Source organism: Maylandia zebra, linkage group LG10 (assembly GCF_041146795.1).
Source record: "Maylandia zebra isolate NMK-2024a linkage group LG10, Mzebra_GT3a, whole genome shotgun sequence".
NCBI classification, from domain to species: domain Eukaryota; kingdom Metazoa; phylum Chordata; class Actinopteri; order Cichliformes; family Cichlidae; genus Maylandia; species Maylandia zebra.
In genome coordinates, this window is record NC_135176.1 from 33,904,786 (window position 1) to 33,914,559 (window position 9,774).

Here is a 9,774-nt window from a genome sequence, read left to right on the forward strand (position 1 = left end):
TTACCAGGCAACAGCTAACTGGTCTGTAGCCCTGTGTGCCTGTGACGTTTGGAAAAGGCTGTTTGGATGGACGACGTTGGCTGATTCATACAAACTGCCTGATCCCAACATAGAAGTACCACGCTAGCAGGCTAACATTAGCATGCGCTCTGTCAGGTAACGAGGTACAAACACCTGACGACTCTTCTTCAGTCCTCAGGTATCTGCGGTACAAACGGGCTCAGTACTGCAGGTGATTCTGTCACTTCACACAAACGCATCACCTTAAATCTGAGAAACAATAAGACGTGAAACACAATCTGATTGCTCCATCAGTGACACGTGACCGAGTTTAAAACGTGATGAAAAACACACCTGAGAAAGGTGCGATCAGCATCTTCCCACAAATATATGCTGCAACCTGTTGTTTTACTCGAGTACTGAAGTTAAATCAGTACTTTAGCCTGTACCTGTACCTGAGTGAGGAACGTGTGACCTCGCTTAAATCCTGTGTGAAACCTCATCAGCTCTTAGTTTGTGTCACTGTGGGGTTTGTGTCGTTTGACTGGAGGACACCATTTCTAATGGCTAACTGGCGAGCCAGTGCTGCTCACTTGGTGCACAGACGTGGATTCAGTGGGCGTTTCCTGAGACGTCACATAGAAATCAGTCACCTGCATCGTGGCTGGCTGTAGCTCAGGTGGCAGAGCAGGTCAGCCACTAATCAGAAGGTTGGTGGTTCGATCCCAGGCTGCCTCCTGGCTGCACGGCAAATATCCTTGGGCAAGATGCTAACCCCATGTTTGCCTACTGGTGGTGGTCAGAGGGCCCGGTGGCGCCAGTGTCCGGCAGCCTCGCCTCTGTCAGTGCAGCGGTGGCTACGATGTAGCTGCCATCACCAGTGTGTGAATGACTGAATGTTGTGTAAAGCGCTGTACAAATACAGGCCATTTACCATCGTCACCTTGTTCTTTTTCATCATGACAGAAATCAGCTGTCAGTAAAGCTGCCTTCAGTGTAACGAGCAGCCGTGCATACATATGTAGCGACACCTCCACCCAGCCTCCACCGCAACCAAAGACCCTCTGAAGCAGTAAAGTCGTTGTGCAGCTAAAGTTTAAAATGTTTTTTACATTATTATTAACTTCCTGTGATGTCGAGCTTCACCTCAGGTTTAAAACCAACGTGAGGCCCAAACTTGGCCTCTGCTGACCAGGCCGGGTGAACGGGAGTGACATCACACACTGCTAGCTCATGAGCTAACACACGACTACAACTTCACAAGTTGGCCGTTGTGTCCATGTCACACATGCTCAGTGTTGTGCACAGAGACATATTAGGAGGTTGGGGTGTGATGAAGGATGATGATGTCACTTCCTGGTTGAAGCCCAGTAGGTTTAGGAGAGCTTGTAGTTTTAGATTTTAGCAGGAAGTCACAGACCATGTCTCTAACATATTACACACCTGAGCCACAGACTCAGGTGTGTGTGATCCAGGTGTGTGTGATCCAGGTGTGGCGTCTTGTGGACGAGCTCGGTCTGTGTGAAACCTTCATTGTTGTGACTGTTGTTCTTGTGATTATTTGTCTGAAGCAAACATTGAGCGTCTCCTCATGGCGAGCTGGTATTCATTGCTTTTAAGCCCGTCCCACTTTGCATACCTAAATCACATGACCTGTGTGTCTGGATCTTGGTCACATGAGCGTGTTAGCGTGCGGGAGCTCAGACAGGTGTGTTTAATGACATCAGCATCATGTAAAGTTATGCGTTCATAAAACCACGGCGCTCATTTGGTTTTCTCGCTAACTTCCTGTTAGCGTGCTTGGTTGTGCTTTGGATGGAAACCTTCCTCCCCCTCCTCCCCCTCATCTCCCACACGTTCCAACATGACGGCAAAGCTGAGAGAAACAGCGAAGCTGCATCTTTCTCTACATTCTGTTGATTTTTTTCACATCGCTATTCTGGTTTCAGATTTCCTTCGGTTGCTTAGCAACACCCTGCAAAGTTGACAAAGAAGTGTGTGTGTTCATCTCTCCATCTCTTTCCTTCAGTTGACTCTGCAGGACAAACTGCTGCTGAAGCGTCGCCGCGGTTACATAATGGGTGTCTCTGCAGGTGTTCGCTCACCTGCTGGGGGGAAACGTCCAATCAGATCTCTTTAATTTCAAACCAGCAGCACGCCATCGTCACAACGCCGTCATTCGCCCGCATCACTGTCACCTCAAACCTGCAACAGGAAACATGACAGGCTGTGAGTCAATCAAACTTTATTCGTACTGCATGCTGAACAGAGGTCACCTGAGGTCAGAGTCGTCACAGCTGAGTGACCACAGGAGTTATTAATGACGCGTGCACAGACCTCAAACCAGTCAAACCAGTCAAACCAGCACATACACATATATACATATAATAGAATCTAATACATATGGATGCAAAATAATTACTCACTGAAAAATAACAATAATAAAAAGTAAACACAAATACATTTTAAACATTCAGGTGTCGGTTCACTTTTATGGTAAAGATCCTCCAACAATACAGATCAGAAATTATATAAACAAGAATAAAATAATGAAATAAAATAATTATTAAAAATAAATCAGACAAAATAGTTTCAGGATAAATAAAAGTAGGATCTTAAAAAAGAGAAAAGAAATCAGAAAATAAACACAAAAGGATTGTTTAAAAATAGATTAGTTGTTTTAAATACAAACAGCAAAAAATATATTTAAAAATTAAAACCCTATAAAATAAAATTGTACAGATTCTGAAAACCACACTGTTGGCTCTAACAATCACTCATGATGATGAAGATGATTTCATTAAACAAGCTGTCTCGTCTCTGAGGTGGAGTCTCCTGCACATCGCCGCCGTCTCCTCCCACAGAGGCGGAGCTACCGCTCAGAGCTGCTGTCACAGCGTCCGTCCTTGTAACGTCCACCTAAACCGTGAACCCGTGCAGCACTCAGACCATCCACATCAGACTGGACCTGCGGCGAGGTCCAGTCTGATGTGCTAGCTGTGGACACGTCTGCCTCCTCTTCACTGTGTTGGAAGTCGATGATGCTCAAAGCTCCAAAACCTACATGTGAAAACCTCTCAGCAGAAACCATGACCGCATTGATCGATCCGCATTTGACTGCATCGATTGGCCAGCACTTTGGATGGCGATGGAGACCGAGCACATCCCACCAAAAGTCATTAAGCTCCTGCAGGAAAATTACAACGGATCATCGAGCCAAATACGCAGCCGTAATGAGCTGTCGACTAAATTCACCATCCGCACTGGAGTCTGCCAGGGCGCTGTCGCCTCACTGCTGCTCTTCAACATCGTAGTCGACGCCATCATGAGTCTTCAGGGGCAGATGCGGAGTCTGGTTTGATGAAAATGGCACCGTGACGGATCTCGTGTTTGCAGATGACAGCACTGTGCTGGCCGAGGATGACGCCGAAGCCACGGATGCTCTATACAAGCTCACACGCACCGCCGAGTCATATGGCTTCAAGATAAACACTGACAAGATGACAACAGATGGGTCGCCTGCCAACGTCTACCTCAACGGTGTCCAAATAGAGCAAGTCCAGCAGTTCAAATACCTGGACTCACTGATCGAGCAAAGGAAGGTTGGTTCCACGGCAGAGATCCACAGTCGAATAGGTCACGCAACTGCAGCAATCTCTAAAGTGGTGCTTGTGGAAGCGAACCAATATTTCCATCTCGACCAAAATCCGCCGTTTCCGGACGCTGATCCTCCCGATATTGCTCTATGGATCTGAAACGTGGACGGTGCTCAGAGCGGACCTCAACAAACTCGACGTTTTCCAGATGCACTGCCTTCGACAGATATTACAAGTGTCACTTCGAGACCGCCTTCGAAACGAGGACATCTGATAGCGATGCGGCAACCAACCGCCAATTGAGGGGCGAATTCAGAAACGCTGATTGCGATGGTTTGGCCATGTGTGTCAAATGGATGCGTGCAGACTACCACATCAACTCCTCTGGCGTAAACAACCCACCCAGTGGAGAATCCACAGAACGGCACCAAAGAAAACATGGCTAAAACAGGTCAAAGATGACATCAGGGGCAGAATAAATCTCGACGAGGCCAGGACAATCGCCAACGATCGCCATGCATGGCAACGAGTTGTGAAGGAAATTCGACAACCATTGGCACCCACAGCAGCGTATGGGCTCAGGAATCGATGCACACCCAACACCAGCTAGGGGTCAAAGAGAAAGATGACCCCATCACTCTTCAGTTTCATGGAGGAACTATTTTCTCTCTAAAATCGACAAAGAGCAGCGGGCTGAATGTTGACTTCCTGTCATGCTGTCACAGCCATGATGCTTTCATGACGCTGCGGCGGACACGCGTGTGACCTCAGAAAATGTTGCTATCTTGTTAAAATGTTACTATTCAGCTCAGTTCAGTGATGTTTATATAGCAGCACAGCGACAGTCGCCCCCACGTGTTTCATGTTGTAAAGATCGACAATAATACACAAAACGTCGTATGAGCCGCTGTGAGCCAGCACAATGAAAAACTCCCTTTTAACAGGAAGAAACCTCCAGCAGAGCCAGGCTCAGGGAGGGGCGGGGCCATCTGCTGTGACCGGCTGGGAGTAAGTTGAGAAAATTTCATAACAGGCCCCTCCTACTTCCTGTCACTACTCTCTGTGGTTGCTCTGTTGCTGTGATTGGTTCTTAGGGTGGCTGCATGTTTCCATCCAATCCAATCAGTCACCGTGCTGTGACATTGTCACTGTGCTGTGGATGATGTCACTGTGCTGTGACGATGTCACTGTGCTGTGGATGATGTCACCGTGCTGTGACATTGTCACTGTGCTGTGGATGATGTCACCGTGCTGTGACGATGTCACTGTGCTGTGGATGATGTCACTGTGCTGTGACGATGTCACCGTGCTGTGACATTGTCACTGTGCTGTGGATGATGTAGATCCACGGTTATGTCCCACAGTGAGCGGCTAATGAGCGGACATCGATCGCTCACAGACGTCCCGTTCACCCCACAGGAAACGGTCTCACTCAGGAACGCCTGACCGCTGAGCTCAGGGTGCGGCGATGCTGAGTCAAAGGGTGGAGCTGGGTCTGAGTCAGAGAATATAAAGAATAAAAACAGCAGAAGAAGAAACCGCATTTGATTCTGTACGAACACGTTTGATCATCAGACTGTGAGTCAAGCACCGTCTGATCCCAGCACAGTCAAAGCAGAGCTGTGTGTGTGTGTGTGTGTGTGTGTGTGTGTGTGTGTGTGTGTGTGTGTGTGTGTGTGTGTGTGTGTGTGTGTGTGTGTGTGTGTGTGTGTGTGTGTGTGTGTGTGTGTGTGTCTGTGTGTGTGTGTGTGTGTGTGTGTGCGTGTGTCTGTGTGTGTGTGTGTGTGTCTGTGTGTCTGTGTGTGTGTCTGTGTGTGTGTGTCTGTGTCTGTGTGTGTGTGTGTGTGTGTGTGTGTGTGTGTCTGTGTGTGTGTGTGTGTGTGTGTGTGTGTGTCTGTGTGTGTGTGTGTGTCTGTGTGTGTGTGTCTGTGTGTGTGTGTGTGTGTCTGTGTGTGTGTCTGTGTGTGTGTGTGTGTGTGTGTGTGTGTGTCTGTGTGTGTGTGTCTGTGTGTCTGTGTGTGTGTCTGTGTGTGTGTCTGTGTGTGTGTGTGTCTGTGTGTGTGTGTGTGTGTGTGTGTGTGTGTCTGTGTGTCTGTGTGTGTGTGTGTGTCTGTGTGTGTGTGTGTGTGTGTCTGTGTCTGTGTCTGTGTGTGTGTGTGTGTGTGTGTGTGTCTGTGTGTGTGTATGTGTGTGTGTGTGTGTGTGTGTGTGTGTGTCTGTGTGTCTGTGTGTGTGTCTGTGTGTGTGTGTGTGTGTGTGTGTCTGTGTGTGTGTGTCTGTGTGTGTGTGTGTGTCTGTGTCTGTGTGTGTGTGTCTGTGTGTGTGTGTGTGTGTCTGTGTGTGTGTCTGTGTGTCTGTGTGTGTCTGTGTGTGTGTCTGTGTGTGTCTGTGTGTGTGTCTGTGTGTGTGTGTCTGTGTGTGTGTCTGTGTCTGTGTGTCTGTGTGTGTGTGTGTGTGTGTGTGTGTGTGTCTGTGTGTGTGTGTGTGTCTGTGTGTGTGTCTGTGTCTGTGTGTCTGTGTGTGTGTGTCTGTGTGTGTGTGTCTGTGTGTGTGTGTGTGTGTGTGTGTGTCTGTGTGTGTGTGTGTGTGTGTGTGTGTGTGTGTGTGTGTGTCTGTGTGTGTGTGTGTGTGTGTGTGTGTGTGTGTGTCTGTGTGTGTGTCTGTGTGTGTGTGTGTCTGTGTGTGTGTCTGTGTGTGTGTGTGTGTCTGTGTGTGTGTGTGTGTGTGTGTGTGTGTGCCTGTCATGCTGCCAGTCTTTGGAGCTTCAGAGCTGCTGCTCGGTTGGACGCCTTCCTCGGCAGCCTCGTGTTGGCTGCCGGACACTCGTGATCTCGCCGCGTTGCTTCTGTTGGTTCAGCCGCGCCGAGTGTCGGCCGGTCGGGATCAGTCGCCGGTGGGCTGAACCGCCTGGGGAGGTCACAGTGAGTTTCACGGGAGCTGAAGCTGACTTCAGAGTCCCAAACAATCAATACTCCATTTATGCCGGATAATTTCTCGTGTGATCATCGCGGCGCCGCGGCTAATGGCTTCCACCCAGCACATTAATATCTAATTAAAGAGTTACTGGAAGGGAACCAGCTGCTTCTCTCGCTGCTCGCACTAAAGGAGTTTCTGGTGGTTTTTAAATGGCCTTTAATGTCCACTTGATGCACTCAGCTGCAGGAAAAACAAAGAAGGAGAAACTTTAATTGATTCCAAACCAACAGCAGCTCAAACTAACCTCCTGATGTCACGTTTGTAGCTCGAGAGCTGCAAATAAACCTCGATGGTGCACACGGGGCTAGGGCTGTGCGATATGACCACAATCTCATATCCCGATATAAGACATCTATCGTCCTGACAACGATATAAATCACAAAAATGTAACGTTTTCTATAAATTCTGTGAATCTCGGGCAGCTCGACTTGCGTGACGTGTTTGCAGCTGGCCGTCATTTACCTGGAGTCGAGTGTTTTAACGATGCATGAAACGATACATTTTTAGACATGTTGTAACGGCCGCCGTTTTCTTTCAAAGTTTGAGTCTAGGGTTTATTTTTCAGCACCTGACGGCTCTTTTTTGCTTCTCATCCCTAAACTCTCTGCATTCCCGTGATTCAGTTTATTTTATAAAGTCTCAAGAGGATCCTGAGACTTTATTGTGAAAGGTTTACGTGGAAAACAAACAAGCGGACAGCGGAGCCACGCGATGCTGTTACCATTGTTGTTACTAACGACAACGCATAAAAACAGGCGCTTGTCCGTCCGTAGTGTGGTTATATCAAATATAAGAGAAAGAGAGACCTTTAAGAAATTAATAATAACTACAGTGACATCAGAACCATGAAAAATATTGCTGTAAACAGTTTATTTTGCGACACCACGAAACAAACGATAGCGTGATAGGAAACGATAAATGTTTTTATATCGTCATCCGATATATATCGTTATATCGAACAGCCCTACACGAGGCGTGGACTCAGTGACAGTGAAGATCCACAGTGCAGTTTGTTGGTCCTCACCTGTGGGCGTGGACCACCTGTGGGCGTGGACCACCAGTTCATGGGTCACACAGGATCATGATTGGTTCAGACCAGTGAGCTCACGACGAGTGAAGGGTCTGCATCCCAGCAGGATGTGATTTCTAACACACTTATTGTTCTTCTTATCTGATCGATGAGCCTGAGCCGCCTGAGCTCAGTTCTTCTGCATCCCTTCAGCCTGCTGGGACGCTGAGCCTCACAGCTCAAACACACCTTCACCTGTTTTTGCCTTTTTGGATCCAAACTGCTGTTTTAAATGTTTCGCTACATCTACTAATACTCTTAGTTTTCCATGTTCGCTCCTGTGTCATCATGCCGCCATGAAAACAAAGCAAACAGCTGTTTACTGAAACCTGGAGAACTTCATGACCTCACAAAGACCCGAGCTGGACCCTCTGGTGATCTGGTTCTGGCCGCTGTGCTGCATGTTTGACACTGAGTTAATATTCGTTTGTTCACTTTAGATGTTCAAAACCACCTTTGAGCTTCTGCACAGGTGTAGTTCTACAGCAGGTGGTGTAACATCTCCTCTCACTCTGTGAACAGCTTTGAAAGCAGCTTTAAACCTGTGTTTGACTCGTTTCAGTGTTTAATAAGATAAAAGGTCACATTGGTGATGGTTCAAGCTTTTTTCATCTTCTGAAGTTAGAAAAACGAACATCTGTTTAAGGACTAAAACACAAAAACAACAGAACAGCAAATCTCTGAGGTCACATTCACTGTCTTCACAGTCTAATATTTTAATATCAGCACAGCAGGTAATGGGATTACTCTGTCCCTTTGAGATCAAGGTGCTCCATACAATCACAAGAACATGGATTTTACTGTAATATCAACAATATATCTGAATATATCATTAGCATCATGTGACCATGTTATTGGTCACATGATGGGTCACCTTTATTTCCATCGTCATCATTACTATGAACTCGGCTAATGCTGGGCTGTGTGCAGGCGTCTGCTGCAGAAACCAAAAAGCTTCCAGCATCAAAGCTGCGCACAGTTGATAAAGATGAGGAGCAACAAACAGCTCTCCCATTATTCCCAGCAGCCACGCGCCTGATTTAAGCCCCAACACTGCACTGACTCACCTTTGGAGCCTCAGACAGACTTTACAGGAAGTGTTCAGGAGGTCAGAGGAGGTTTTAAGCAGGGAAATAAAGTGGAAAATAAAACGTTGACTTAAAACCATCCTGATCTGTCATTACCAGACAAAGTCCCACTGATGCAGAGGTCTCTTTGGTCCCACCTCACGGCGCTCAGGCCTGAAACCGACCTCGTTCTTGGTCAGCAGAGCTGTGTGTGAGCAGCTCCTGCCTCGGTGGAGTCTGGATGTGCACACAGATATCTCTGCATCGTTGTGACACTGACGCTCAGATCAAACCTCAGGCAGCAAAAGCCTGATTCTCCTGTTTCTGAGCGCCTCAGTGAGCGTTTATCCGGGATGAAGATCAGAGATAACGAAACTATCACCGTCACATTGATGCTTCATGAGCGTGAGCTCTGATTGGACTGATTTCCTGTTGTCTGTGAAATACCTGCGATCACCTCGCGGTGTGAAAACCGACAACAGGTCTGATTGCTGACTCTCCTGATCAATAACAAGGTCAGGAGGGAGATCCCCGATCGATGCCTCTGATCAGTAATCTCTGTGTTTGTGTTATCAGATCATCAGAAGTTGGACCGTGAAGCTCGAATCTGTCGACTACTGAAACACCCCAACATCGGTGAGTAATACTGCATGTACTGCATGTACTGCATGTACTAACACTGCTGTATGTACCTCGGCTGCTAACGGTGAGGGTGATGAAGGCGGTAAAATCACAGAGGAGTCGTTCTCAGAGTGGAGGCGACAGACGAGGACGCGGAGAGGTTTCCCTCCAACACGCTGATCTCTGAGCAGCTGGAAGGAAAACCTGCACCGTGTACTGGAGACAGCACGCAGTACGAGTACTGTGATACTGAGAGCCGCCTTCGTCAGTAACGTAGGGACTGTCTTCTGTACAATCAGGTTTGAATCACATCGAAGGGTTGATCAATAACCACGAGTCCCATGCACAGAGTTGGAGAATGGCTGCAATCATTGTAAGAGGGTGACAGATGTTCCCTCAGAGATGGGCTTAGGTCGCTCTTACCTCTGAATGACTGAGAGTCTTC

At 47.6% G+C, this 9,774-nt stretch overlaps 1 long non-coding RNA gene across 1 annotated transcript in view; it reads left to right on the top strand.

The window, feature by feature from the left end:
- Positions 1–9,344, top strand: part of LOC143420701 (uncharacterized) — an 11,775-nt gene extending 2,431 nt beyond the window's left edge. Inside the window, exon 3 of the long non-coding RNA XR_013100429.1 lies at positions 9,285–9,344. This is a non-coding gene — a long non-coding RNA (uncharacterized LOC143420701). The remainder of the gene's footprint in view (positions 1–9,284) is intronic.
- Positions 9,345–9,774: the final 430 nt, after the last annotated feature.